This window comes from Strigops habroptila, chromosome 1 (genome assembly GCF_004027225.2).
Source record: "Strigops habroptila isolate Jane chromosome 1, bStrHab1.2.pri, whole genome shotgun sequence".
Classification (NCBI taxonomy): domain Eukaryota; kingdom Metazoa; phylum Chordata; class Aves; order Psittaciformes; family Psittacidae; genus Strigops; species Strigops habroptila.
The window spans coordinates 146,153,198-146,179,223 of record NC_044277.2 but is presented as its reverse complement, the minus strand read 5'-3'; the positions used below and the strand labels follow the sequence as shown (position 1 = coordinate 146,179,223).

The following is a 26,026-nucleotide window of genomic DNA, read 5'->3' as shown; positions in this document are numbered from 1 at the left end:
GGCTACTTTACATAAGCAGAGCAGGAAGAACTGATTATGGTAATGCCAAAAATTTGACCGAAAGTGTGGATTTATCCTGTGTTTGACTGTGTAAAATGAGCCCCTTTCCAGTAACTGTTCTGCTCCTAGAGCACATCTACTGCTTTTAATGGCAAAGTTAAACTAGTCAGAAACTTTCTCTTGTGGCTCCTCAAAAATTTGCAAGCAATTGCCCAAGTGCAGGTTCAGCCAGGGTGTGTGCAAACTTAACACAGAGAGCAAAGGTGTTTGGGCATAGCTGAGGGCTTATTTTGGTCTAGAGCATGGCCATTAACAACAAAAAGCACGATAAGAATGCAGTCAGAGTTCAGCGTCCTTAGCTAAGTATAGAGGACTGAGAGTTAATAAGAGCACATCTTCACACATGGTGAAAGGTAAATACATAGCAGCCTCTATAAAGGCATTGTAATAATTAAATAACTATGATAATTTAATAATTTTAGAGTGTATCAAAGCTTTACAGTCATCCTGAACTTACAGGTTGCATCACAAGTAGCGTCACCTGAGTCCCTGGTTAGCTGACCTGGGACTCAGGGGAACACACATAGAGGTGGGAAGGATTCAAGATTAAACTCGAAGCCTGCATCTATACAGATACTTTCACTGTTTTTCTTTCTAATCCGTAATGTAGTTATACTGCAATATCAAATTTCCCTGAAAGTCTGTAAATGATTTCAAATTATGCAAGTTTAGACTGCATTTGTGGGAAGCTCATAAGATATTGTTGCCATCTCATGAACTAAACATTTTGCCGTGCTTTGTGGATGTAATCAAAGAATGAATTATTGAGCAGTTATCAAGGGTGAATGACCTTTTCATGATTTACCACACTATAATTTAAAACCTGTAGCTCCTGTTAAATTCCATTATTTCTCTTACAGCTTTTATCTAAGAATGGATTCAAAGGTCTTGTGCTTACATTCAAATGACTTTCCTTCTGCCCTGGAAGAATTTAGAGAATTTACAAGGATGGAGGTTAAGTGCTCATTGGGGACAAAAAAAAAGCTTTAAAAACATTAAAAGCAAGCAGCATAAACTACAGGTGAACAGCTAATAAGATTAAGAAAAAGATACCTCGTTTAGTTTTTACATATGCACCTGATCATCCCTGACTACTTTTTACTGCATTTCGGGTGGGTTTTCTTTTTCCAGTTATACTGCTAATACAGACATCTGAGACGAGCACTGAAGTTTAATTAGAAGTAGTTTTTTGTTATTACTGAAAGTATTAGCAAAAGAAATTTTCCTGCTGCTGTTCATTACAAATGCACTGCTTAATTACTGCTTATTGCTCCAAAAGCTTTAAGCAGCCTGTGGAAACTTAGAAACATTCCTAGGAAAATACAGACTTGGACAGGAGTGATATGTCCACTGGGTAAATCAGGTCCATTTCTATCATTAAAAATCTTTTTTAAAATATGTATATACACACACCCCCACATATTTATGTACACACACCCACATACATATACATATATAATTACACATCATTATATAACATTATTACATATTTTATATATAGCAGATTGTCTATTATAGCTTATATATATATTACATTCTATATATTATTTCTAGATATATTTATTCTCGTTCAATTTTTCCTTAATAGTGCTCTATATTAGAAATGTTCCAAAATTTATAGAATCTACTTCTTTTCATCGTGCTTCCTGCAAAACACCCCATCTTTTACTAGGCCAGTCTTTATGAGAATTCAAGTGCTTTTCTGTCCTGGCTGAATCAACTTCAGAAAAGGCACAGGAAACACAAGCACTGTCACGACATATGCAGTGGGAGCCTTCACACAAAGCTCGTTCCCTCAATACTTTACAGTGGGAATGGGTTGTGGGCAAAAGGGAAATAAAAGACTCTGAAGACAAGATCTGAAGCATAAAAGTAACCTGGTTTCTGCCTTTCAGGAACTGCAGGGATATTGCGTCCTGATTGTATCAACTGGCTGGGAGTGCTTCTTCTCTAGTCTCTTCTGTTTCACGTAAAATATTCCTTTGGGGCTGAAAAGATGGTCAGGTGTAGAAGGAATTGGGTTGTTACTGTTCAAACAATTCAAAGAAATTTCAGCAAAAAGTTTGTGAACAATGTGCATCCTCTCTGTGACTTTCACTTAAACTTCATATACAATGCATGTGAGAACCCCCTGGACAAATATCAGCCACGATCTGATGGCTGGCTGTCTAATGTGTGGTAAGCTTAATAAATCCTATTAGCCCACAGTTGATGATAAAATCCTACTGAAAGCAAGCAAGCAGTTGTACAGTGTTTTTACAGAAGGTTTGCTAGTTTAGACAGGAGCACTCCTGGCAATTAGATGATTTAAACTAATTTACAGCATGCCTAATCTCTGTCTATGCCCAAGATATGATCCGTGAGGTTGTCTCATCAGCTTCCACTCCTGAATTGTACAGCCTCTTATACTGTAACACCACGGAGCTGCTCAGCAGCATATTTGGGCTGAAATCCCATCAGAAGTCAAACAAAGGGCTGCGTGTGCTGCTTGCAGGACTAGATACGCTAGACTTGCCTAGACACACTGAATCCTCCCAGCACAGTACAACTGAGAGAGGCATTGCACCATACATACATTCCCTAGTTAATCTGTTAAACTTGGAAGGTAGGTAAGATACTCTCTTTCTAGGTGGTGTCCTAACTACAGGGAGCTGAAGAAGGCAGGGTGTGTAGTGGGTGGAGATTACACTAGAGATCTCAAAGAAAAAGTCACCATAACTCTGACATATGAACAAAGCAGAGGATTTCTCTCCATTTCCATTCTATAAAATGGCTTGAATATTTTGGCTAAACCTAAAATGATCTCTCTCTGTAAATGGTTATGTATGTGTATATGTTGTGTACTTGTGTGTGCGTGTATGTGTGTGAACACATGTGCATGTGTGCACATGCATATATAAAAACACATATATACAAAATTTGGTCAAAGAAAGGACGATTTCAACCAGTTACATTTAAGCAGCTGATCTCCTAACCAAAAGCAATCCACCACCTTCACCAGCAATGCAAAAACCACTTTTTGGGACACTGATCTGTAGAATGTAATATTCCCATTACAGACCATCAAAACCAGCTCTTGCCCTGATAGAAGTCACAATGAGGGCAAGTCTTGCCCAATTTAAAAATATTACCCATGGACTTTTGGTTTTCTTAGCACAATGGAGTTTTATTTTCAAAGTTGTTAGGAATATCTTAAGCAAGTACTTTGCATCAGTCCCATTGATTCATTCAACCAGACTATACTTTAGCTGCTGCTGATCCAATCTGTTTCTCGTTATACAGCCAGCCTCGTACATACACAGCATGACCAGCAAGAGCTTTCATTGTACTCAAATTTGAGCATGTTCATTTCTTTAAGCACCTTCTCTTGCACTCAGCGTATCAAGGACTGGACTTACCTGACGTGTAATAGACTGAATGAATAAGCTATAGTATTTGCTAGGCAAATGTATTTCAAAGTCTTTGTGTGGTAAAGATAAAAAAATCTTATTTTATTAGAGAGCTTGGGAGTTGTGTAGGGTGTTTTCTCTTTTTGGACTAAATGTTGCCAGATTTGATTGCAAAAAATCAGTCAAATCACTCTTTCCTGAGCTAGTCCTGCTGTCACGTACTTTGCTGAAGCTGAGCACCGGCTGGAGGAGTTCAGGTTTGATTTATCCCTTGCCAGCACAGTATTTGTTGCTGTGATGTGAGGCCAGCAATCACAGCCTGCCCCACTTTGCCCAGGCATGATAGCATCCCCGGCATCTGCCTTGCCTGGGACACTTGGGTCATTACGAAATACTCCTGCCAGAAAAAACAAGCACCCCACGGCAGGTATCGGGTTTATCCTCATAGCTGATGGATCACATATAGCTTATTCTAATAATTTTCCATTACTAAATCACAGCAAATACAGTGATCACTGTAAAAGTTAAAACCAGGCCAGTATCTTGCAGGTGAATAATTCAGTTTCTTTGAGCATCTTTTGTAATATTTTCTAAGCATTGATTTTCTAAGAATTGATTTAAGGTAATCTGAAGCAGTAAATTTGGTCTTCACTGCTCAGTGAGTCTGATTAGAAAGCTGGTTCAAACTAAGAGGATGCTATTCTGACATGTTAAGTCTTTTTTTCACTCTTACCTCTTGCAATCCCAGTCCTCCAGAACAGCACAAGTTGTACCTGCTTCTACTGTCCACTCCACTTCTGCTATGGCCTAACAAGCATGCAAGCACTGAGAAGCAAGATTATCACTTGGAGGAGAACTCCCTTGCCTCTCACCATCCTCCTCCTCAGGTAGGCTTCACACAGGTCCCTGCTGAACCCTGGAAAAGACGCTTCTCCTGAGGCTGCAACACCAAAGGAAGGTGAATCCTTCCTGCTTCTATACTGGTCTCTTTTCTCTCTTTTCTGCTCCTTCCAGTCACCCTTATCCAGGTAGCCATCCTGCTGATGTCAGGGATCATGGCCCAAAGAGCTGCCCAGCAGCAGGAAAGCGAGAAGATTCAGCATCTGCTTTTGGCTACAGCCCATGCCAACCACCCCACTCCTCTGCACCTCGCTTCTGCCATTCAGAAACAGAGAGTCTTCTCACTGTATTTTTGAGATCTGGGAAGGAATTTGAAGGAGTTGTTGGTGCCAGTGATAGGCAATGCCAAAAGATGTGGTTGTGTATGCATGGATCTAATCTAGCTATCAGATGATATGGTGCTGAACTGAAAACAGGCCCAGCCACATCCTTACTGGCCTCTGCCACGCTACTTTAGCTTCTGTAATAATACCTCTGCAGGAATGCAACCTGAAACAGAGCTTACAATGGACATCATAGACAATGAAAATATGGGCATGGTGCATTCAAGTTTATTTGCCTGTTTGTATGTTGTAAAGCTATCCATCATGCCACTGCATTAGATGGAATCAAAAAACCCCAAACAGACCCATGATTAATGAACAGAGGTGAAGGCTGAAATTCCCAGATTTGCATGACTGCTCTCCCAGGTTTTCTATGCAACTTGTAGCAAGATCTTGCAGGTGAACCTTTCAAAACTGATCGCCTCAATTTAGCTACTCTAATAAAGTTGGTCTGTTTGCCAGAGCCACTGAGTTTGGTTTCTCCATTTAAGCTGCGCAAAGACTGGGGGTTCTCAGCATCTCTGAAAATCAGCCAGCTGTTTTTCTTTTAGGTTACTAAATTGAGATAGAAGTAAGTACAATTAGAAATTCAGCTTTATAAATCTTGCTCTCTCTTTCAATGAAATTTGCTGTGAGAAATCTTATATAGGCATTTAAAGACTAAATGAATATAAAGTCTAAGTCAGGAATAGGCTTTTTGTGTGTGTGTTTATCTGTAAAATGCAGCTATCAGTATTAACCTGATTCACCAAAGACATCAATAAGCACATCCATTGCATTTTGTATAATACTTATCTTCCATTTAAGGTTCTCCAAGATCAGAGAATTTCTGATCAATTGAAACTATCCCCTGGGCCTAGCCTTCATACCAATGATACTTTCTCTTTTTCGTGTTCCAAGGATTGCTTTTCAGACTTTGAAGTTAACCTGAACATTTTCTGCCATGTTCTGAGTGGTATCATTCATGATTCTCAAAGGCAAAGCTCATTCGATAAAACAGACAAAAGGCAGAGGTAAAAGAAATTAGGAAGAATAAGAAGCAGTAAAAAGAAAGACACTGGTACTGGAAAACAGAAATACGGGTGAGCAAAAGTGCAAAAGACTAATACCAAATGCCATAAAAGAAAGGAAATATTAGAGAGGAAAGGTTCAGAATTAAAAGTATCCAGAAAATCAATGAGAAATATCCAGCAACAGTTTTGCTGGGTTTATTTTGTTTTTAATAGGAGATGTTATTTGACTTTTAAAAAGTTTAGGATTAAAAACTGTGAAAAAACTCCAACATTGGAGGCCATGAAAAAGAAAGAAGATTATTAAAGAAAGCTGAAAGAAAATGGAGGAGGGAAAAAGAAAACATATACAGCAACTTTCATTGGTTTTTAGTGATAGAAATGAAAGGGTTGAGGTAGTTACAAATAAAGACATTAGCCCTTATTTAAAAAAGGCATGATTACTGCACAGCTTAGTTGTAATGGCTTTTGGACTCCTCAGGTTTTCATAACTAAAATCCTCACTAATCAATATCTGTGAAGTTTACGATATTATAAAGTAATTGCAGCAGAATTTGTGATTATTGTGTAATAATTGAGCATCTTTTAATGTCTTTTAAAGTGCAGAAACATAATATTAGTATTTATTAAATTTTAAGCAATTATATTAGTGTTCAGCTATAATATTAATATTTAATATAATATTAATGTAGAAACTTAGTATTTTTCTGAGGTAAGATGATAATTTTTCAGCTTCTTCTGTTTCAAACAGAATTCCTTCCCTGGACGTATTTCCCAGCTGTGTAGATGTCACTGTTTTCTTGTCTGACTGTGTTAACCCCACCACTAGAGACAGAGCTCATAACCAAGTGGAGACGGCTTCAAGCGGCTCATGAAAAGTAGTCGTAGCTTCACAGCCCAACTGCATCTATCCTGTTCAGTAGAGCAACTGCTCTCCCCATTTCTGGTTTTGATCCTATTTCCTAGAAATGTGGTAGGAGTGCTGCAGGGCTTGAGCAGGTTCGTTGCTGGGCAGGTCATTTCATTTCAGCAGCATGAAGGTAAGATGCCTCGTCCAAGCTATTCCTCTGTACTCCACCTACATTCAACTTTTGCTGGCAGTTGTTCCCCTTAAACTCCCAGTAATGCTGGCTAAAACAGGGGTCAGAAAACATGGCCAGCTCACTGACAGCTGCAGAATGGAGGACAACCTTAATTCACAAAGTTGCTGAGTCCCCCTTCAAACACATTTCTGCACCTAGTACTCTCTGTGCAGCCTGCAGTATTTGAATTCATAAATATTTGCTTTGCATCAACATTTAAACATAGAGGTAGTGAGCAGATCCTGCTGCAATATTCAGTATTAAAAGGCTGGTGATTTTAAATACCAGCTCCCTGGCTGTCTGTCCGGCTGCGAGCGTGCTACGGCTCAGGCGAGGAGACAATTATGTGTTACTTCAACATGTACTGTTCTCTGTGCTGCCTCCATCTACCAGTACATCACTTGTTAATGAACACAATGCATTTCTCCTCTGACTCACTGTATTTTTTCAAATGTTTTCAGTACTGAAGGTTTCTCTATTTATTTTCCCTGAGCAAATCCTGTAGAACTAGTAAAGAAATGAGTGAGAAGGAAGGAATCAGCCTGTGCAGGCTTTTCAAAAGTGATTTATCAATTTCAACTTGCAAATCAAAATTCAGGTAGTATTTTTAACAGCATGTTCATACCTAACTTCTGTGTAAAGCAAGAGGGCCTAGGAACCTGGGTGCTTTGGGAAATCTCCCTGTGTACTTGCCTTCACCTTTAGATATCAAAATTAGGATACTTAGACTTTCAGGGCCTCTTGCAGTTTCACGTACACAAACAGTACCTCCTTACAACATGGATGCACTGTGAGTAGAATTGTACAGAGTTATCACTGAAAGGTTCTTAGATTCTCTCTTGTGAGGGTCTTCTTATAAAATAAACAGAAGTGTTAACATGTCTTGGTCATAACTAGTGTGGTATTCCTGCTGTTGATCTATTTTGGTATGTATGTTGGTGGCTTCAATCTGACCAGCTGATTGCTTTCTGTTAGATAACATTTTTGTAAAGACTTTTGGTATTTTATACTCCATAGAAATTCAGACAGCACCTGCTATAGGCACTATGCATTTGACTACTTCATTGATCAATTTTTCTCTAGCACACATCCCTAAGAGAAGCCAAGTCTTTTCAATCCATCATGAGTTGCTTTAAAAATTGCTTCATAGAAATTTGCACCTTCCACTAGTGACATTAAGAGCTGAAGAGAAAAGGCAACAGCTGTAAGCAGCACACTGCAGCCAAAGACTATGGTTTTCATAAAGTCATGGAAAAATAGCCTTACAAAGCTTCTCTGCTTTTTTTCCAAAGGATGACATTTTCAAACTTGGAGCCATAAATATGAGGCACTTCAATGAAGTACATTCAGTGCTGAATACCTACAGCACATATGGAAACTTATATTTCTCAGCATCTCTAAAATTCGGTCTACCTGTAATGTGGCTGCACAAATACGGAGTGATACACCTAACCCAGCTCTGAAAAGTTATGCTGTACTATACAATACATTCCCATATTAAAGGCAGGACATTTCAAAACCCTCCAGACGTACTGAAATAGGAGCTATGCTTGTTAAGACCCCATTATTGAAAGATTCCTTTCCTCTTCCCCTCATCCCTCAACCAATCCTCTCCTGTATCTTTGGAAGCACAGACGTAATCCATTGTCGGCACCACTGACTACCAGTGGAGCAACATCCGAGTGTCTTGGAGCAACAGTTAATTGATGAAAATATCCTTATAACCAGCTTACGAAAGTGACAGAGAGGGCAGGAGCTCTGGTTCTTCTCCATGTCCTCCCTAACACATGCACATCACTCGCTGCCTAATGGCACATGTGGGCGATGCTACTTGCTGCAGCTTAAGCTCAGCACCTACCCATCATTTCCTTCCATCCCAGTACCATCGCATTATAGCATAGCTTTTATTCAGCAAGAATTTGAGACTCATCCCTGGTGTCTAGAATGTTGGAAGGTAGCAATGTCAAGAACGGCAAACAAAACCAGCAGCCACAACATGTCCTTGAAGAATATCACACAAGCCTTCTGATCAGCCTCCCCAGTGTGAAGCACCTAGTGTCTCTAATTCAGTTCATTTGTAATGCTTTGTAAAAATGGCTATCCAAACTTAATAGGGGAAAAAATATAGGGGTCTTTAACTCCTACTTTCAATTAAAGTTGCAAAGTCTTAACAAGAAGGAATGCGGCTAAGATGGCACAGGGCTCCTTAAATCCATAAAAATTGAGAGGTCATTACAAAATGGGAATGACTTGACTACATGACCTTTAAAAGGGAGGTGAGAATTGCTTTGAGAAAAAAAGATTAAAACTGATCTATGAATCACTCTGTTGGAAGTTAATGTTTTTACTGTTTATTTAATCCTGAGTAAACTGAGAACAGAGCACAATTCTGAACTAAGGGAGGTTTTAATGATAGTAGTTGAGTCACTTAAAGAGCAGATGAAAATTTCTGGCTTGTTAGAGATCAGTTCAACAAATATGTATTTCTAGTTACTGCTCACAGTGTTAGGTTTTGACTAAAAATGGTTTAATTTTGAAACTCAGAGTAATACCTAACTATATATCAGAAAAATAAAGTGTGAGAACATAGGTTCATAACCAAAAAGTATCTCTATGAGTACTTTCTTCAGGTGGACTACCAATGGCCTTTCTGGAAATTTCTGGAGTAGGGTTTACTCTATTGGTAAGCAAAGAACAGTAGACTTCTGCTGTTGAAAAGAAATCTCAGTTGCATTTCCAATACTAAATAACGATACACAGGATGCGTTAAATCAAACAGGAAGTTTTTCATGTTTATGCCAAGAAGGAGCAGCATTTAGCACCTTCAGCAAGCATGTTTGCACCAGCTGACCAGTTTGTGTGTGCAGAACCTCTCTTGTGGTGAAGCTTGGCTACAGTGATGCATCAGTTATTGTCAGACATTGACCAACAAGGTTGATGTTAAGTATAAGGCAAAACCAAGACTGCCTATGTGGAAAATTGAGTTGCACTTAGCATTATATTCACTTACATGTTCTAAAGTATGGTAAACCTTCCATTTTGGTCAATACATTGGACGTGGGCTTTCATCTGCTTTATTTCAAGTGCTTTCCTGAACGTGACAAGGTCGAAAATAGTAAGTCCAGCATGCATTGTCTAGACCACGTTGGCAATCATTAGTCTGTTTTATCATGTCCTCTTGCATGGTGTAGAAACAAAAGGAACAATCAACACCATATTCAGTAGTAGGAATGGATGAAAAATAAGATGTCTCCAGTCTAGCACCTGGTCTGTGTACAGGTTGTGAATCAACCATTCACAGTGTGTATTATGAGGGTGTGCAATGCATCTGTGTGATTTACTGACCTTAGTGTCATTACAATTACTTTCAAATGTCTACGTATGTTGTTCCTTAGGGATTAGTTGCCTTGGGAATAGCTTGTATTATTTAATATTATTTTCCCTACTGGCATAGCATGATCTTGACAGATAGCCTTAAATGGTGCAGAGATGGAGGTAATGTACTTTTTCACTACCACTCTGATTTAACTAAATTGCCATGATATTAAACATAAGTAACCCTTCCAAAGCATACAGCCAAATCCACATCAAATGATCGAAGTTTATGCTATTTTGTGTCTTCAGCAGAAAAAAATAAAGAACTAAAAACTCATCTACATGGTGCCAAGGAGTACATAACATGGCATAGCAGTTAACCAGGATATGGCATCTGAGCCCAAACACTACAAGTAGCTCTTGACAAATCATTTAGTTTTGTTGTCTTCCTGTATTGTATAACTAGAGTCCATTTAGTTCATACAGATAGGGGCACTAATAATAACAGTTAAGTGGGAATACCTTGTTTCTGGAAATCAGTGTATGAAACCAGAGCAAAATGAACACATTTTCATCTTTTGGGGGTATTTGTATATGTTTATTTCTGAAGGGGGCAGACGTGGTTTGGTAATGACTTTCAGTAGATGGCATTCTAAACTGTCCCAGACTGTAATCAAGCTTAGTGCCATCACAATGTCTATAACAAATTTCAAGGAGCGGAGGAATTGTTGCCTGTAATTATTGTTCAAGTGTACTTATAATGGCTTTTTGGAGCACTAGGTTTTTCACATACTAATATCACTATTATTCATTTTATGCAGTCTTTTGTTTAGTGGAATGATAAAAGTATTTGTTATCCAGCAAAGTAGGCTAATGTGCAATGATATGTGGGAGACCCACTCTAAATTTCTGAACAAAATAAGCAAGCATGATAACAAATAACTAAAAGCATCAGTCACAAATAACACAATGTACTTGGTTTATTTTAGCAACAGCGATTTTAATTCCTTCATAATTGACTTGTAAATTAGACTCCTTTTTAAGAAAAAAATGTACATCATCTGTTACTATCCGGGTTTAGTACTTGGCTATGAAAAAACAACAGAAAACTAGTGTAATTAGTGCAAAGCTGATTACTTGCTCTGCTGAGTGTAAGTCTACCACTTCTTCCTCACAACGGTGTGAAGGTAGTTTTGAGTAGCCAACAAAATAGGTCTCCTAGCTATAAAAACTCATGATGCTTTCTTATACTTCTGGGATAGGAATATTAAGGCGTTCTGGCAACTTTCTCATTATGCAAATTACCAAAACCTATCTGATCCAGACAGAAATCACACAAACTCTATTTTTGGACATTTACTGACTATTCTTTACCTCAAAATAGCAAATTAACTCAAGGTTTTGGCTGTACTAGACCTTCAGAATCTAGAGACCGAGTATCATAGTGTGTAAAGTACTGGGTCCCAGCTATACCACTTTACAAATCTAGTCTAGCAACATCCTGGTTTCTGCTGATACCAAAGCAGCACTCTTGCTACCATATTCTTCATAAACAGTTCATACCATCACGGAAGTACAGTTTTTCCAGTCTCCACAACAGTCAAGAAACTATGCAATGGCACAGAGAAGCTGTGAGCCACTTCCCCCTAGAAGTCACTTGCCCCATGCCTGTCAGTGTTTAAGAGGCTTTTGGACAATGCCCTTAATAATATGCCTCAACTTTTGGTCAGCCATGAAGCGGTCAACCACTTTCAAGGACAGAAATCAAAAAGGTTACAAGTGGGAAAAGGATTTATTTTTAATTTATGTCATTTTATGCCATTTTATATTATGTAATTTTTCTGAATCCATTTCATAGGCAATGCTCACAAGCGTTCATACAATGCACATGCATAGGAATACTTGCCTGGAATGTGTCCCTGCAGCATGGCACAGAAGAAAGTTGCTATCACAGGTGAAAAATAACTTTCTTCTATCCCTTCCTAACCACCACTGACACTTGCTCCAAGATCCCTTCAGCACCATAACGAGGTCTTCTTGATGCAAACCAGAACTGGGACATGACCTTTAATGTGGGGAGGAGCTGCTTGTGAAGCTGGACAGGTGTTTCTGCAGCTGCTTTGACTACAGACACGGTGCAGGTTTATGCAGCGGGAAAGCTTAGAGAATAAGTGTGGGGTTGAATTGTGCAGACTGGGACCTGCAGTTCGCCTGCTTTTGTGTAGGAGCTGCTGTTCTTCAAGTGTGACACCCCTCTTGTTGGTCATCTGAGGGAGAAGGAGTCAAGCAGTGAGTGTGGGCAGGAGGCAGGGAAGTCACGGGCCCTTAGGAGACATCACAATCTCCTGACTCCAATGGGAATCAAGAGAAATGGAAGCCAGAATCTGGCAAAGGGAAGGGATGTAAAAATGGTTCCTGCCTGTGTCACCCAGGCCAAGCAAAAGCAGGGAGCATGGGGACCATTTGTCTTGTTTTGGAAATTGGTATTCCATTTCTATTCTATTCCGTTCCATTCTATTCCATTCTATGCCTCTCCATTCAATACCATTCCACTCCACGATTCTGCATTCTATTCCATTCTATTCCATTTGCTATGCTCCCCCTGAGCTGGATAAGGAGAATGTTCCCTGCAATGCCAAGAAAGTTTCAGCTCCAAAAACACTTTCGAGGACACAAATCACAAAGCTTACAAGTAGAATCAGGATTTCATTTCATGATTTTATTTTTGTTTGGATTCTTATATTTTATGTTACTTTATGTTATTTTATGTTATTTTATGGGGATTTGTTTGTTTTTTTCTGGTTTGTGTTCTTGCTTTTTTTACTCTGCTTGAGAGCTGATGCTCCACTACATTCCTTTCTCTTGTTCACAAGATCATGAAGAAAGAAGAGGAGATGTGGACCATGGAGTCTTTCCCAAAGCATGACACGTTCCATTCCATTCCAATCCAATCCATTCTATTTTAATCCTCTCCTTTCTGGTACATTCCTTTCCATTACGTTAATTTCTGTTATTGTCTTTTCTTCTGTTATTCAATTTCCTTTCCATTACTGTCATTGCTGTTTCAATACTCCCCTTTCTTCCATGTTATTTTCCTTTCCGCTACGCTCCTTTCCGTTGTTCACAAGATCATGAAGAAAGAAGAAGAGATGTGGACCATGGAGTATTTCCCAAAGCGTGATACCTATTGATGACGAGCACTCTTTTGCCTTCCAACACTCGCTCTGCTGCTCCGCTTCCTGGCCAGGGATGCATGAAAAGTGCTCTTGTGCCAGCCCAGAGCTTCTTGTTCCTTTCCTCACCATTCCATTCCATTCCATTCCATTCCATTCCGTTGCTGTCCTTTCTGGTACATTTTTCCTTTTCGGTTACGTTAGTTTCTGTTATTGTCCTTTCTTCCGCTACTTTAATTTCCTTTCCGTTACTCTCCTTTCTGTTACATTACTCTCCTTTCTTCCATGTTATTTTCCTTTCCACTACGTTCCTTTCCGTTGTTCACAAGATCATGAAGAAAGAAGAAGAGGAGATGTGCACCATGGAGTATTTCCCAAAGCATGATACCTATCGATGATGAGCACACTTTTGCCTTCCAACACTCGCTCTGCTGCTCCGCTTCCTGGCCAGGGATGCATGAAAAGTGCTCTTGTGCCAGCCCAGAGCATCTTGTTCCTTTCCTCACCATTCCATTCCATTCCATTGCCCGCTTTTCTGGCACATTCCTTCCGGTTACGTTAGTTTCTGTTATTGTCCTTTCTTCCGCTACTTTAATTTCCTTTCCGTTACTCTCCTTTCTGTTACATTACTCTCCTCTCTTCCCTGTTATTTTTCTTTCTGCTACGCTCCTTTCCGTTTTTCACAAGATCATGAAGAAAGAACAAGAGGAGATGTGGACCATGGAGTATTTCCCAAAGCCTGATACCTATCGATGATGAGCAGGCTTTTGTCTTCCAACACTCACTCTGCTGCTCCGCTTCCTGGCCAGGGATGCATGAAAAGTGCTCTTGTGCCAGCCCAGAGCTTCTTGTTCCTTTCCTCACCATTACATTCCATTCCATTCCATTGCTGACCTTTCTGGTACATTTTTCCCTTTCGGTTACGTTAGTTTCTGTTATTGTCCTTTCTTCCGATACTTTAATTTCCTTTCCGTTACTCTCATTTCCATTGCAGTGCTCTCCTCTCTTCCATGTTATTTTCCTTTCTGCTACGCTCCTTTCCGTTGTTCACAAGATCATGAAGAAAGAAGAAGAGGAGATGTGGACCGTGGAGTATTTCCCAAAGCATGATACCTATCGAAGACGAGCACACTTTTGCCTTCCAACACTCGCTCTGCTGCTCTGCTTCCCGGCCAGGGATGCATGAAAAGTGCTCTTGTGCCAGCCCAGAGCTTCTTGTTCCTTTCCTCACCATTCCATTCCATTCCATTCCATTGCTGTCCTTTGTGGTACATTTTTCCCTTTTGGTTACATTAGTTTCTGTTATTGTCCTTTCTTCCGCTACTTTAATTTCCTTTCCGTTACTCTCCTTTCTGTTACATTACTCTCCTTTCTTCCCTGTTATTTTCCTTTCTGCTACGCTCCTTTCCGTTGTTCACAAGATCATGAAGAAAGAACAAGAGGAGATGTGGACCATGGAGTATTTCCCAAAGCATGATACCTATCGATGATGAGCACACTTTTGTCTTCCAACACTTGCTCTGCCGCTGCGCTTCCTGGCCAGCGATGCATGAAAAGTGCTCTTGTGCCAGCCCAGAGCTTCTTGTTCCTTTCCTCACCATTACATTCCAATCCTCTCCTTCCTTGCACATTCCTTTCGGTTATGTTAGTTTCTGTTATTGTCCTTTCTTCCGCTACTTTAATTTCCTTTCCGTTACTCTCCTTTCTGTTACATTACTCTCCTCTCTTCCCTGTTATTTTCCTTTCTGCTACGCTCCTTTCCGTTTTTCACAAGATCATGAAGAAAGAACAAGAGGAGATGTGGACCATGGAGTATTTCCCAAAGCCTGATACCTATCGATGATGAGCAGGCTTTTGTCTTCCAACACTCACTCTGCTGCTCCGCTTCCTGGCCAGGGATGCATGAAAAGTGCTCTTGTGCCAGCCCAGAGCTTCTTGTTCCTTTCCTCACCATTACATTCCATTCCATTCCGTTGCTGACCTTTCTGGTACATTTTTCCCTTTCGGTTACGTTAGTTTCTGTTATTGTCCTTTCTTCCGATACTTTAATTTCCTTTCCGTTACTCTCATTTCCATTGCAGTGCTCTCCTCTCTTCCATGTTATTTTCCTTTCTGCTACGCTCCTTTCCGTTGTTCACAAGATCATGAAGAAAGAAGAAGAGGAGATGTGGACCGTGGAGTATTTCCCAAAGCATGATACCTATCGAAGACGAGCACACTTTTGCCTTCCAACACTCGCTCTGCTGCTCCGCTTCCTGGCCAGGGATGCATGAAAAGTGCTCTTGTGCCAGCCCAGAGCTTCTTGTTCCTTTCCTCACCATTCCATTCCATTGCTGTCCTTTGTGGTACATTTTTCCCTTTTGGTTATTGTAGTTTCTGTTATTGTCCTTTCTTCCGCTACTTTAATTTCCTTTCCGTTACTCTCATTTCCGTTGCAGTGCTCTCCTCTCTTCCATGTTATTTTCCTTTCCCCTATGCTCCTTTCCGTAGTTCACAAGATCATGAAGAAAGAAGAAGAGGAGATGTGCACCATGGAGTACTTCCCAAAGCATGATACCTATTGATGATGAGCATGCTCTTGTCTTCCAACACTTGCTCTGCCGCTGCGCTTCCTGGCCAGGGATGCATGAAAAGTGCTCTTGTGCCAGCCCAGAGCTTCTTGTTCCTTTCCTCACCATTCCGTTCCATTCCATTCCGTTGCTGTCCTTTCTGGTACATTTTTCCTTTTCGGTTACGTTAGTTTCTGTTATTTTCCTTTCTTCCGCTACTTTAATTTCCTTTCCGTTACTCTCCTTTCTGTTACATTACTCTCCTTTCTTCCATGTTATTTTCCTTTCCACTACGTTCCTTTCCGTTGTTCACAAGATCATGAAGAAAGAAGAAGAGGAGATGTGCACCATGGAGTATTTCCCAAAGCATGATACCTATCGATGATGAGCACACTTTTGCCTTCCAACACTCGCTCTGCTGCTCCGCTTCCTGGCCAGGGATGCATGAAAAGTGCTCTTGTGCCAGCCCAGAGCTTCTTGTTCCTTTCCTCACCATTCCACTCCATTCCAATCCTCTCCTTTCTGGTACATTTCTTACCTTTCGGTTACGTTAGTTTCTGTTATTGTCCTTTCTTCCGCTACTTTAATTTCCTTTCCATTACTCATTTCCATTGCATTACTCTCCTTTCTTCCATGTTATTTTCCTTTCCCCTATGCTCCTTTCCGTTGTTCACAAGATCATGAAGAAAGAAGAAGAGGAGATGTGGACCATGGAGTATTTCCCAAAGCATGATACCTATCGATGACGAGCACGCTTTTGTCTTCCACACTTCCTCTGCCGCTGCGCTTCCTGGCCAGGGATGCATGAAAAGTGCTCTTGTGCCAGCCCAGAGCTTCTTGTTCCTTTCCTCACCATTCCATTCCATTCCATTGCTGTCCTTTCTGGTACATTTTTCCCTTTTGGTTACATTAGTTTCTGTTATTGTCCTTTCTTCCGCTACTTTAATTTCCTTTCTGTTACTCTCCTTTCTGTTACATTACTCTCCTTTCTTCCCTGTTATTTTCCTTTCTGCTACGCTCCTTTCCGTTGTTCACAAGATCATGAAGAAAGAACAAGAGGAGATGTGGACCATGGAGTATTTCCCAAAGCATGATACCTATCGATGATGAGCACACTTTTGTCTTCCAACACTTGCTCTGCCGCTGCGCTTCCTGGCCAGGGATGCATGAAAAGTGCTCTTGTGCCAGCCCAGAGCTTCTTGTTCCTTTCCTCACCATTACATTCCAATCCTCTCCTTCCTTGCACATTCCTTTCGGTTATGTTAGTTTCTGTTATTGTCCTTTCTTCCGCTACTTTAATTTCCTTTCCGTTACTCTCATTTCCATTGCATTACTCTCCTTTCTTCCATGTGATTTTCCTTTCACGTATGCTCCTTTCTGTTGTTCACAAGATCATGAAGAAAGAAGAAGAGGAGATGTGGACCATGGAGTATTTCCCAAAGCATGATACCTATCGATGACGAGCACTCTTTTGCCTTCCAACACTTGCTCAGCTGCTCCGCTTCCTGGCCAGGGATGCATGAAAAGTGCTCTTGTGCCAGCCCAGAGCATCTTGTTCCTTTCCTCACCATTCCATTCCATTCCATTGCCCGATTTTCTGGCACATTCCTTCCGGTTACGTTAGTTTCTGTTATTGTCCTTTCTTCCGCTACTTTAATTTCCTTTCCGTTACTCTCCTTTTTGTTACATTACTCTCCTCTCTTCCCTGTTATTTTCCTTTCTGCTACGCTCCTTTCCGTTTTTCACAAGATCATGAAGAAAGAACAAGAGGAGATGTGGACCATGGAGTATTTCCCAAAGCCTGATACCTATCGATGATGAGCAGGCTTTTGTCTTCCAACACTCACTCTGCTGCTCCGCTTCCTGGCCAGGGATGCATGAAAAGTGCTCTTGTGCCAGCCCAGAGCTTCTTGTTCCTTTCCTCACCATTACATTCCATTCCATTCCGTTGCTGACCTTTCTGGTACATTTTTCCCTTTCGGTTATGTTAGTTTCTGTTATTGTCCTTTCTTCCGATACTTTAATTTCCTTTCCGTTACTCTCATTTCCATTGCAGTGCTCTCCTCTCTTCCATGTTATTTTCCTTTCTGCTACGCTCCTTTCCGTTGTTCACAAGATCATGAAGAAAGAAGAAGAGGAGATGTGGACCGTGGAGTATTTCCCAAAGCATGATACCTATCGATGACGAGCACGCTTTTGCCTTCCAACACTCGCTCTGCTGCTCTGCTTCCTGGCCAGGGATGCATGAAAAGTGCTCTTGTGCCAGCCCAGAGCTTCTTGTTCCTTTCCTCACCATTCCATTCCATTGCTGTCCTTTGTGGTACATTTTTCCCTTTTGGTTATTGTAGTTTCTGTTATTGTCCTTTCTTCCGCTACTTTAATTTCCTTTCCGTTACTCTCATTTCCGTTGCAGTGCTCTCCTCTCTTCCATGTTATTTTCCTTTCCCCTATGCTCCTTTCCGTAGTTCACAAGATCATGAAGAAAGAAGAAGAGGAGATGTGCACCATGGAGTACTTCCCAAAGCATGATACCTATTGATGATGAGCATGCTCTTGTCTTCCAACACTTGCTCTGCCGCTGCGCTTCCTGGCCAGGGATGCATGAAAAGTGCTCTTGTGCCAGCCCAGAGCTTCTTGTTCCTTTCCTCACCATTCCGTTCCATTCCATTCCGTTGCTGACCTTTCTGGTACATTTCTTACCTTTCGGTTACGTTAGTTTCTGTTATTGTCCTTTCCTCTGCTACTTTAATTTCCTTTCCGTTACTCTCCTTTCTGTTACATTACTCTCCTTTCTTCCATGTTATTTTCCTTTCCACTACGTTCCTTTCCGTTGTTCACAAGATCATGAAGAAAGAAGAAGAGGAGATGTGGACCATGGAGTATTTCCCAAAGCATGATACCTATCGATGATGAGCACACTTTTGCCTTCCAACACTTGCTCTGCCGCTGCACTTCCTGGCCAGCGATGCACGAAAAGTGCTCTTGTGCCAGCCCAGAGCTTCTTGTTCCTTTCCTCACCATTCCACTCCATTCCAATCCTCTCCTTTCTGGCACATTTCTTTCCTTTCGGTTATGTTAGTTTCTGTTATTGTCCTTTCTTCCGCTACTTTAATTTCCTTTCCATTACTCTCATTTCCATTGCATTACTCTCCTTTCTTCCATGTTATTTTCCTTTCCCCTATGCTCCTTTCTGTTGTTCACAAGATCATGAAGAAAGGAGATGTGGACCATGGAGTATTTCCCAAAGCATGATACCTATCGATGACGAGCACTCTTTTGTCTTCCAACACTCGCTCTGCCGCTGCGCTTCCTGGCCAAGGAGGCATGAAAAGTGCTCTTGTGCCAGCCCAGTGCTTCTTGTTCCTTTCCTCACCATTCCATTCCATTCCATTCCATTGCTGTCCTTTGTGGTACATTTTTCCCTTTTGGTTACGTTAGTTTCTGTTATTGTCCTTTCTTCCGATATTTTAATTTCCTTTCCGTTACTCTCCTTTCTGTTACATTACTCTCCTTTCTTCATGTTATTTTCCTTTCCGCTACGCTCCTTTCCGGTGTTCACAAGATCATGAAGAAAGAAGAAGAGGAGATGTGGACCATGGAGTATTTCCCAAAGCATGATACCTATCGATGACGAGCACACTTTTGCCTTCCAACACTCGCTCTGCTGCTCCGCTTCCTGGCCAGGGATGCATGAAAAGTGCTCTTGTGCCAGCCCAGAGCTTCTTGTTCCTTTCCTCACCATTCCATTTCATTCCAATCTTCTCCTTTCTGGTACATTTCTTACCTTTCGGTTACGTTAGTTTCTGTTATTGTCCTTTCTTCTGCTACTTTAATTTCCTTTCCGTTACTCTCCTTTCTGTTACATTACTCTCCTTTCTTCCATGTTATTTTCCTTTCCACTACGCTCCTTTCCGTTGTTCACAAGATCATGAAGAAAGAAGAAGGAATGTGGACCATGGAGTATTTCCCGAAGCATGATACCTATCCATGATGAGCACGCTGTTGCCTTCCAGCACTTGCTCTGCTGCTCCGCTTCCTGGCCAGGAATGCATGAAAGTGCTCTTGTGCCACCCGGCTCTTGTTGTTCCTTTCTTCACCATTCCATTCCACGCCATTGCTCTCCTTTGTGGTATATTCCTCTCCTTTCCATTATGTCACTTTCTGTTATTAGCGTTTCTTCTGTTACTTTAATTTCCTTTCCGCTACTCTCATTTCCGTTACATTATTCTCCTTTCTGCTATGTTTTTCTCCTTTCCACTATGTTCCTTTCCATTGTTCACGATACCATGAAGACGAAGAGATGGGGACCATGGAGTATTTCCCAAAGCATGACACTTATCAATGACAAGCACACCTCTGACTTCCAACACTGCTCAGCCGCTGCGCTTCCTGGCCAGGGATGCATGAAAAGTGCTCTCGTGCCTGCATGGCGCTGGCGTTGCACGCAGGGAGAGCTGGAAAGTGGCACCTGCTGATGGGCAGCAAGGATGGAGCCCTTCCAAACACAAGCTGCTGTGCACAAGCGAGAACCCCCAGGGAACAGAGCCAAGGGAAGAGCAGAGCTCGCTCCCGCTCCGAGCTTGCGCTGGGCAATGGAGCCAGAGAGCGCCAGGGCACGAGTGGTGCCCTGGAGGTGCGAAAGCAGCAGCAAGAACCGAGCCCGAAGGACCCTGACAAGGGGCTGTGCTCAATGCTACAAAGGACAATCAGCAACCCCCAGGGGCTACCCTGGGAGTCTGGAAAGCTTCCTCCCCCCGGATGCGGGGCACGAGGGGCCACCTGCACGGAGCAGGAGCAGCAGCCCTGTCAAGGGGCTGGCTCACCGCTGCAGAGGAAGGCAAAAAACCCCCGGGGACACTCGCAGGCCTCTGTGGGGGAAAAAAAGCCTTCCCCCCCCAGCTGCAGGACACGAGGGGCCACCTTCGTGGTGCACGAGCAGCCAGAATGGACCAGAGGAGCCCTGACAATTGGTCCTGCTCAATGCTCAGAGGAAGGCAAAAAACCCCCGGGACCAGTGCCAATCTGCCCGGGGGAAAATTCCTTCCTGACCCCAACACTGGCAATCGGCTATCCCTGAGCATGTGAGCAGGGCCTGCTCCTGGTCCAAAGCTTGGTCACGCCTCCCCAGAGATCCCCAACCCCTATTCTCCCTCAATGTGGAGCCACCTCAGCGGCTGCTGAGAGTGGCCAAAGGCCACTGGTCTGATCGACCCTGTGGGCAAGAATCCTCCCTCCCTATGCCTGGCAGGGCACCAGTGGCTGCTCCAAAGTGCTGGGATCCCTGGAAACGTCTCTGCATCCCTTTGCTTACGGCTGCTGTCCCTGGCTCCGTGGGGGATGAGGATGGTGAGCTCTGCAGTGCTCCTCAAAAAGGCATTCCTGTGGTCTGGCGACAGCTATCCAAATTCAAAGGATTGCTGTGTCTCCCATGAGCTAAGAAGCTGGTACCGCCAAGATCTGGCCTCCAGCAGCCTCGACCAGGCGCTGGTCTTCTTCCCTGAAGGCCCCTCCAAGTAACTCCACCAGCTCCTCAAGGACTTCTTCTCGGATGTCCTCGGGCTGCCCTGGGCCATCTCTGCCAGGGGACACAGGAGGCTGCTCCTTTTTATCCTGTCCCGGGGCATTGTGACCGCTGCATTGCCAGGTGGTGTCACAGTGACATGGGGGTGACGGGGCCCCCCATGCCCAGCCCCTCCCGCTGCCCCTCGGCCCAGCATCCTTCGGAGGAAGCCTTTGGGGTGCTGGCCCCGAGGCAGTGCCTGTGCCCAGGAGGCCCAGGGGCTGTCCTTGCCCTTGGTGGCCATGCTCTGGGCACAGCTGCTGGGTGTGCCTGTAAAGCAATGTGCATGTTCAGGCTATGGAAAAGGCATTTATACCACAGACATTCCTTTGAATATGGGGATGCCGAGGTGAAATAAAGGTTTCTGGTTTCCTCTGCATTAACTTTACAGAGACGTAGAGAGCATGAAGGATTTCCTCACTATTCCTTACCAATGCACCAAGGGACATTTGCCACTACCCTGCTATGGTGAGGTCATCTTGGAAAGGAGTCCTGAATTCTTTTGTGTTCTTAACTGTTTCCCGTTCTCAACCACCTTTTTCCTTGCGCTTTGTAGCTCTTTTCCTCCTTTGGCCTTCATCCTTCATATGACGAAAGCGATGGCAGCCCTCTCAGCCTTTGTCTTGCTCGTGCTCATAATCTTCTTCTGCAGTCCCCCCATGCCCCTAATCAGCTGCTTACTCTTTGTTTGCCTTCATCCCAGGCAGAATTTATGTTTCTTGAACCTGGGAATGAGAATGTCCTTAGTGGTTGTTGTGCACCAGCTACTAAAAGGAGAAAAAATGACTGCTACTGCTGAACGCAGGACAGTAGTACAGGCGAGTTCTCACCAGGGCTTTGCACAAGACTTGCCTTACCTATGGAAAGGCTTGTGGCACTTCAGAAATCTCTCGCATTCCTTACAGAGGGTATTTAGGAATCTGCTGGTGTTTATTAACGTTAGTGCCTAGTTTGGGGGTTTACCTGTTGTATTACTACTATTGATCTTGAATGCAACACTTCACTGATTGCTGCTTAGTTTCATGTTGTTGACAGATCAGTAAAGCGCTTGGATCCCAATTTGCTTTGAGCCACGTGGACTGAACAGGCTTTCCCTGCAACACCCAGGAAAAGCAAGCAACTGATTCAGTTGTGTTAGACCAGTTTAAAACACCTCAGCTAAATACCACTGAAGGAAAGGGTAATGTATAGAGGGTAAAAATTGAGAGATTGATGATAAATAACCCCAGTAAGTTTGTCCACATCCTTGTAATGCAGGACTTTTGGTCTCTCTCCCACAAGGCTTATTTCTTGAGTAGTCTATTGGGAAAAAAGGGAAAGTCACTGGGTTTGTTATTGGGGATGTTGATGTAGGCTGCAGAAGACAGCCCCAGCTGGGTTCTTATCTGAAATGAGGAAATGTTTGTGTCTGTCTGAACAAACTGTTCTTTTAGGCAAAACACCATAATTCACATCAACAGTACAAGATGCTACTGCCTCTGCCCACTCCTGATACAAAACGAGCATGATCACCTCTTTGAAACAACCAGCAAAAAATAATACACACACACAAGCACATACATATCAGTATCTATACGTATATCTATGTCTGTATCTATACCTGTCTCCTGGATTTGTGCAAATAAACCCTCACATCACAGCAGTACTGAGAAGTCCAGTGGAGGGCATGTGCTGGGGACACCACTTAGAAACAGCAGAGCTGCAGCCAGGGCAAGGGGAGACAAGCTGGGAAGAACTGCAGCAGCAACATTCTTGAAAGAGCTGTTCATAGCAAAGGCAGGAAACAGGAGAAGCCATGAATGGTCAGCTTGTGCTGATTCATGTGATGTCCTGAGCTAGTACCAAAAGGGAAGGGTGGGCTCAACAAGTAAAGGATCAAGAAATAGTGACCTTCCTAACTGGGAGAAGAGCTGGGCTGTGGGGAAAAGGAGGAGATGGATTGAAACCTCTTCTCTCTGTTAGAGAAACACATTGTGTGCTCAGTAAAGGGCAGGGCTGACGAGTTTTGCTCTCCTAGGCAAAGGATCAGTGTCTTTTGACACTGCCTAGCATGTCCATTCATGGTGCCAATGTCAGCCCCATTACCAATGGTCTCCATACAGAAAGAGCACTCTGCAAGCCTGTAACACCCCAAGAGCTGCTGGAGCTCCTGTCCCTGTCACAGTTACCCACAGACTCATACCACAAATATCAAATTTCTGCAGCACGGGCCACACTCCAGAAAGCTTTCCAGGTATCATCTGTTTTCCTGTCCATGCAAACTACCTCTCTTCTTACCATTCCTGCAACATCTGTGTTACACTGATGCCATGCACTGATATATGCAGATAATGCATCAGATTACTACAAATCATCCCTTTGTCATTGTTATAAATGACTGGGTTTACCTGTCAAGCTGGTGAGAAGTTGGGATACAAATATTTCCCCTGCCTATCATTATTCCACAAAAAAACTCTACAGCAAGACCTAAACCATAAGCTTTAAGCATATAAACTCTGAAGTATCATGACACTGAAGGAAAATCACAAGCTTATCAGCATTTAAATACATTATGAACAATCTTCTATGATGTTCCTTACTAGACTTTCCTGCTTGTATGAATTGTGTACAGTGGCTAAACCCAGTACTGATTAGAGAGAAACTAATTCCCCTAAAAGAGAAGGTGATCTGTGAAACATCTAAAAGGGATCAAAGCAAGGAAAGCGAGCTTTGGAAGGTCTGAAGTTTCAGCCTGAGGAAGCATGCAGGAAGCATAAACTCTTGTTTTGAATCTGCTGAGCCTGAAAAGCTGAGCTGTGATTTGCAGGAGTGTGCTCCTGTGAGACTTCTCCTCCCTGTAGAAGCAATTTCACAAGTTAAGCCTGAAAAGCAGAGTTCCCATACGAACAATGCTCATGCAGAACTGCAATTTCCTTCAATACGCATGTTGTGTCTGTGAACAGATGCCTCTATAAACGTCACCACAAAATATCAAACCACTGCAGAAAACCAACAAACAAAAGGAATACATCTTTTACTAGGTATCAGTGAAGCTCATAGTTCTGCTTTATAAAAATAAAAATAATGAGAAGCATAACCAAGGTTGTTTTTCAGTCTGTAAAAACTCCTACATAGCTTTAAAGAGCTCTAACAAGTTAAAACAATTCTGAGTCTTGGGTTCTCAGGCCCAGAAGAAACCTCCAGTGCAGTGAAGAAGAGGATGGAAAAAGGAAAGGCAGTGACTCAGTGCATGATTTTCCACAGTACACAGCAGAGGCATTAGCAGAAAGAGACCACTTCAGCTTGAAAGCATTTAATCTAGAAATTATTGAGAAGTAGAAAAAAAAAATAATTGCCACCATCTTTTTTTCATTACTAATTCCCAGAGCAGACATGTGCCTTTGGATGTGCAAACAAATATTCTCCATTCTGGAATTTTAAATATCTTAAAGTTGGGAACAAGGTGGAGATTTGCTCATCTTCCATCCAAAGATACATAGTTCGTCTTTGCTCTGGATGGGCAATGGTGCTTCACGTACAATCCTGTGATACTACATATCGCATAAAACCTCCACATCCTACCTTGAGATTCGATTAGAAGTGGTCAGGCAGTTAGGCTAGGTGATCATTGTAGGTCCCTTCTAACTCAACTCTTCTCATGCTGGAATTTATTCTGCTGCAAACCTCTGAAGCAATCATTCAGGTGAAATACACCTGGAAGAGAAAAGCAAAATCAGAAGTCTTGAGGAGAGCTACTGTCCTGTGCCATTCCTGATGATACAGCCATCAGGAGTGCTTGACACATTTAACATTGGCCTGTGGCTATAAAAGGAGTAGCAGATTAACTAAAGGTTACCACATTTGTGCATATTTGTGTGGTTTTATTCAATATATAGCGCTGCCTGTCTTCTACATGCAGAGGTTGGTCTTTATGAAGAACAATCTGACCTCTGCAAAATGCTTTTTACCTTCTGGCAAACATTCATAGCACAAGAAGTAGAGTACTGAGATATCATCTGCCACTGACAGATTCCCTCAGGCACCTTTGAATTTGGAAGAGAAGATCTTTCTTCTCAGTTTGTACAAACATTTATGATAGACTGTGAGACCAAGACTGATTTACAACCAATGATGGCCAATCCTGAAACTCAAATTTTCCACTCCACAGAAAAGCTGTAGAAATTGGTAGCCTCTTTGCAACATCTTCAAATACTGTACACAACCACAAATCCCTTTCCCAAAGACTTTGGCTTGTATTTCCTATATCTTAGCCTGCAAGCCCCAAGAAGGAACAGGAAGGGTAAAATCATTCCTCGCTAGCTCAAGCAACAGAGGTTTCTCAGAGCTAGAGAGCAAACTGTGCTCAGCTCAAAAGCAGGAATAAGGCCTTTAAAATGGGGAACCACCACTTATGAGTTTAGCCAAATACTCTTGACCGAATCACTGAGGAAAATGGATCTAACAGAAAAAGCAAAAGATGTTCAAAACAGCCATGCAACCGTTACCAAATACAAGCATTAGGTCTGCAGTACAGTATCTACAGGAACAGCTGGGCATTACTAGCAGTGATTGTATTGCTTCATTAAGGTCTATGCTGTCAAAGTGACCAGTAAGTGGCAGACTTGATGCTACTCATTAACACCAATAAACCAGCACAGAAGTAGCCGATACCATTTAAGCACTTCA

At 42.3% G+C, this 26,026-nt stretch overlaps 1 long non-coding RNA gene across 2 annotated transcripts in view; it reads right to left on the bottom strand.

Moving 5' to 3' along the window:
- Positions 1–26,026, bottom strand: part of LOC115617759 — a 69,729-nt gene that overhangs the window by 40,141 nt on the left and 3,562 nt on the right. For both annotated transcript variants that reach the window (XR_003994659.1, XR_003994660.1), the window contains exon 2: positions 24,923–25,054. This is a non-coding gene — a long non-coding RNA (uncharacterized LOC115617759). The remainder of the gene's footprint in view (positions 1–24,922; positions 25,055–26,026) is intronic.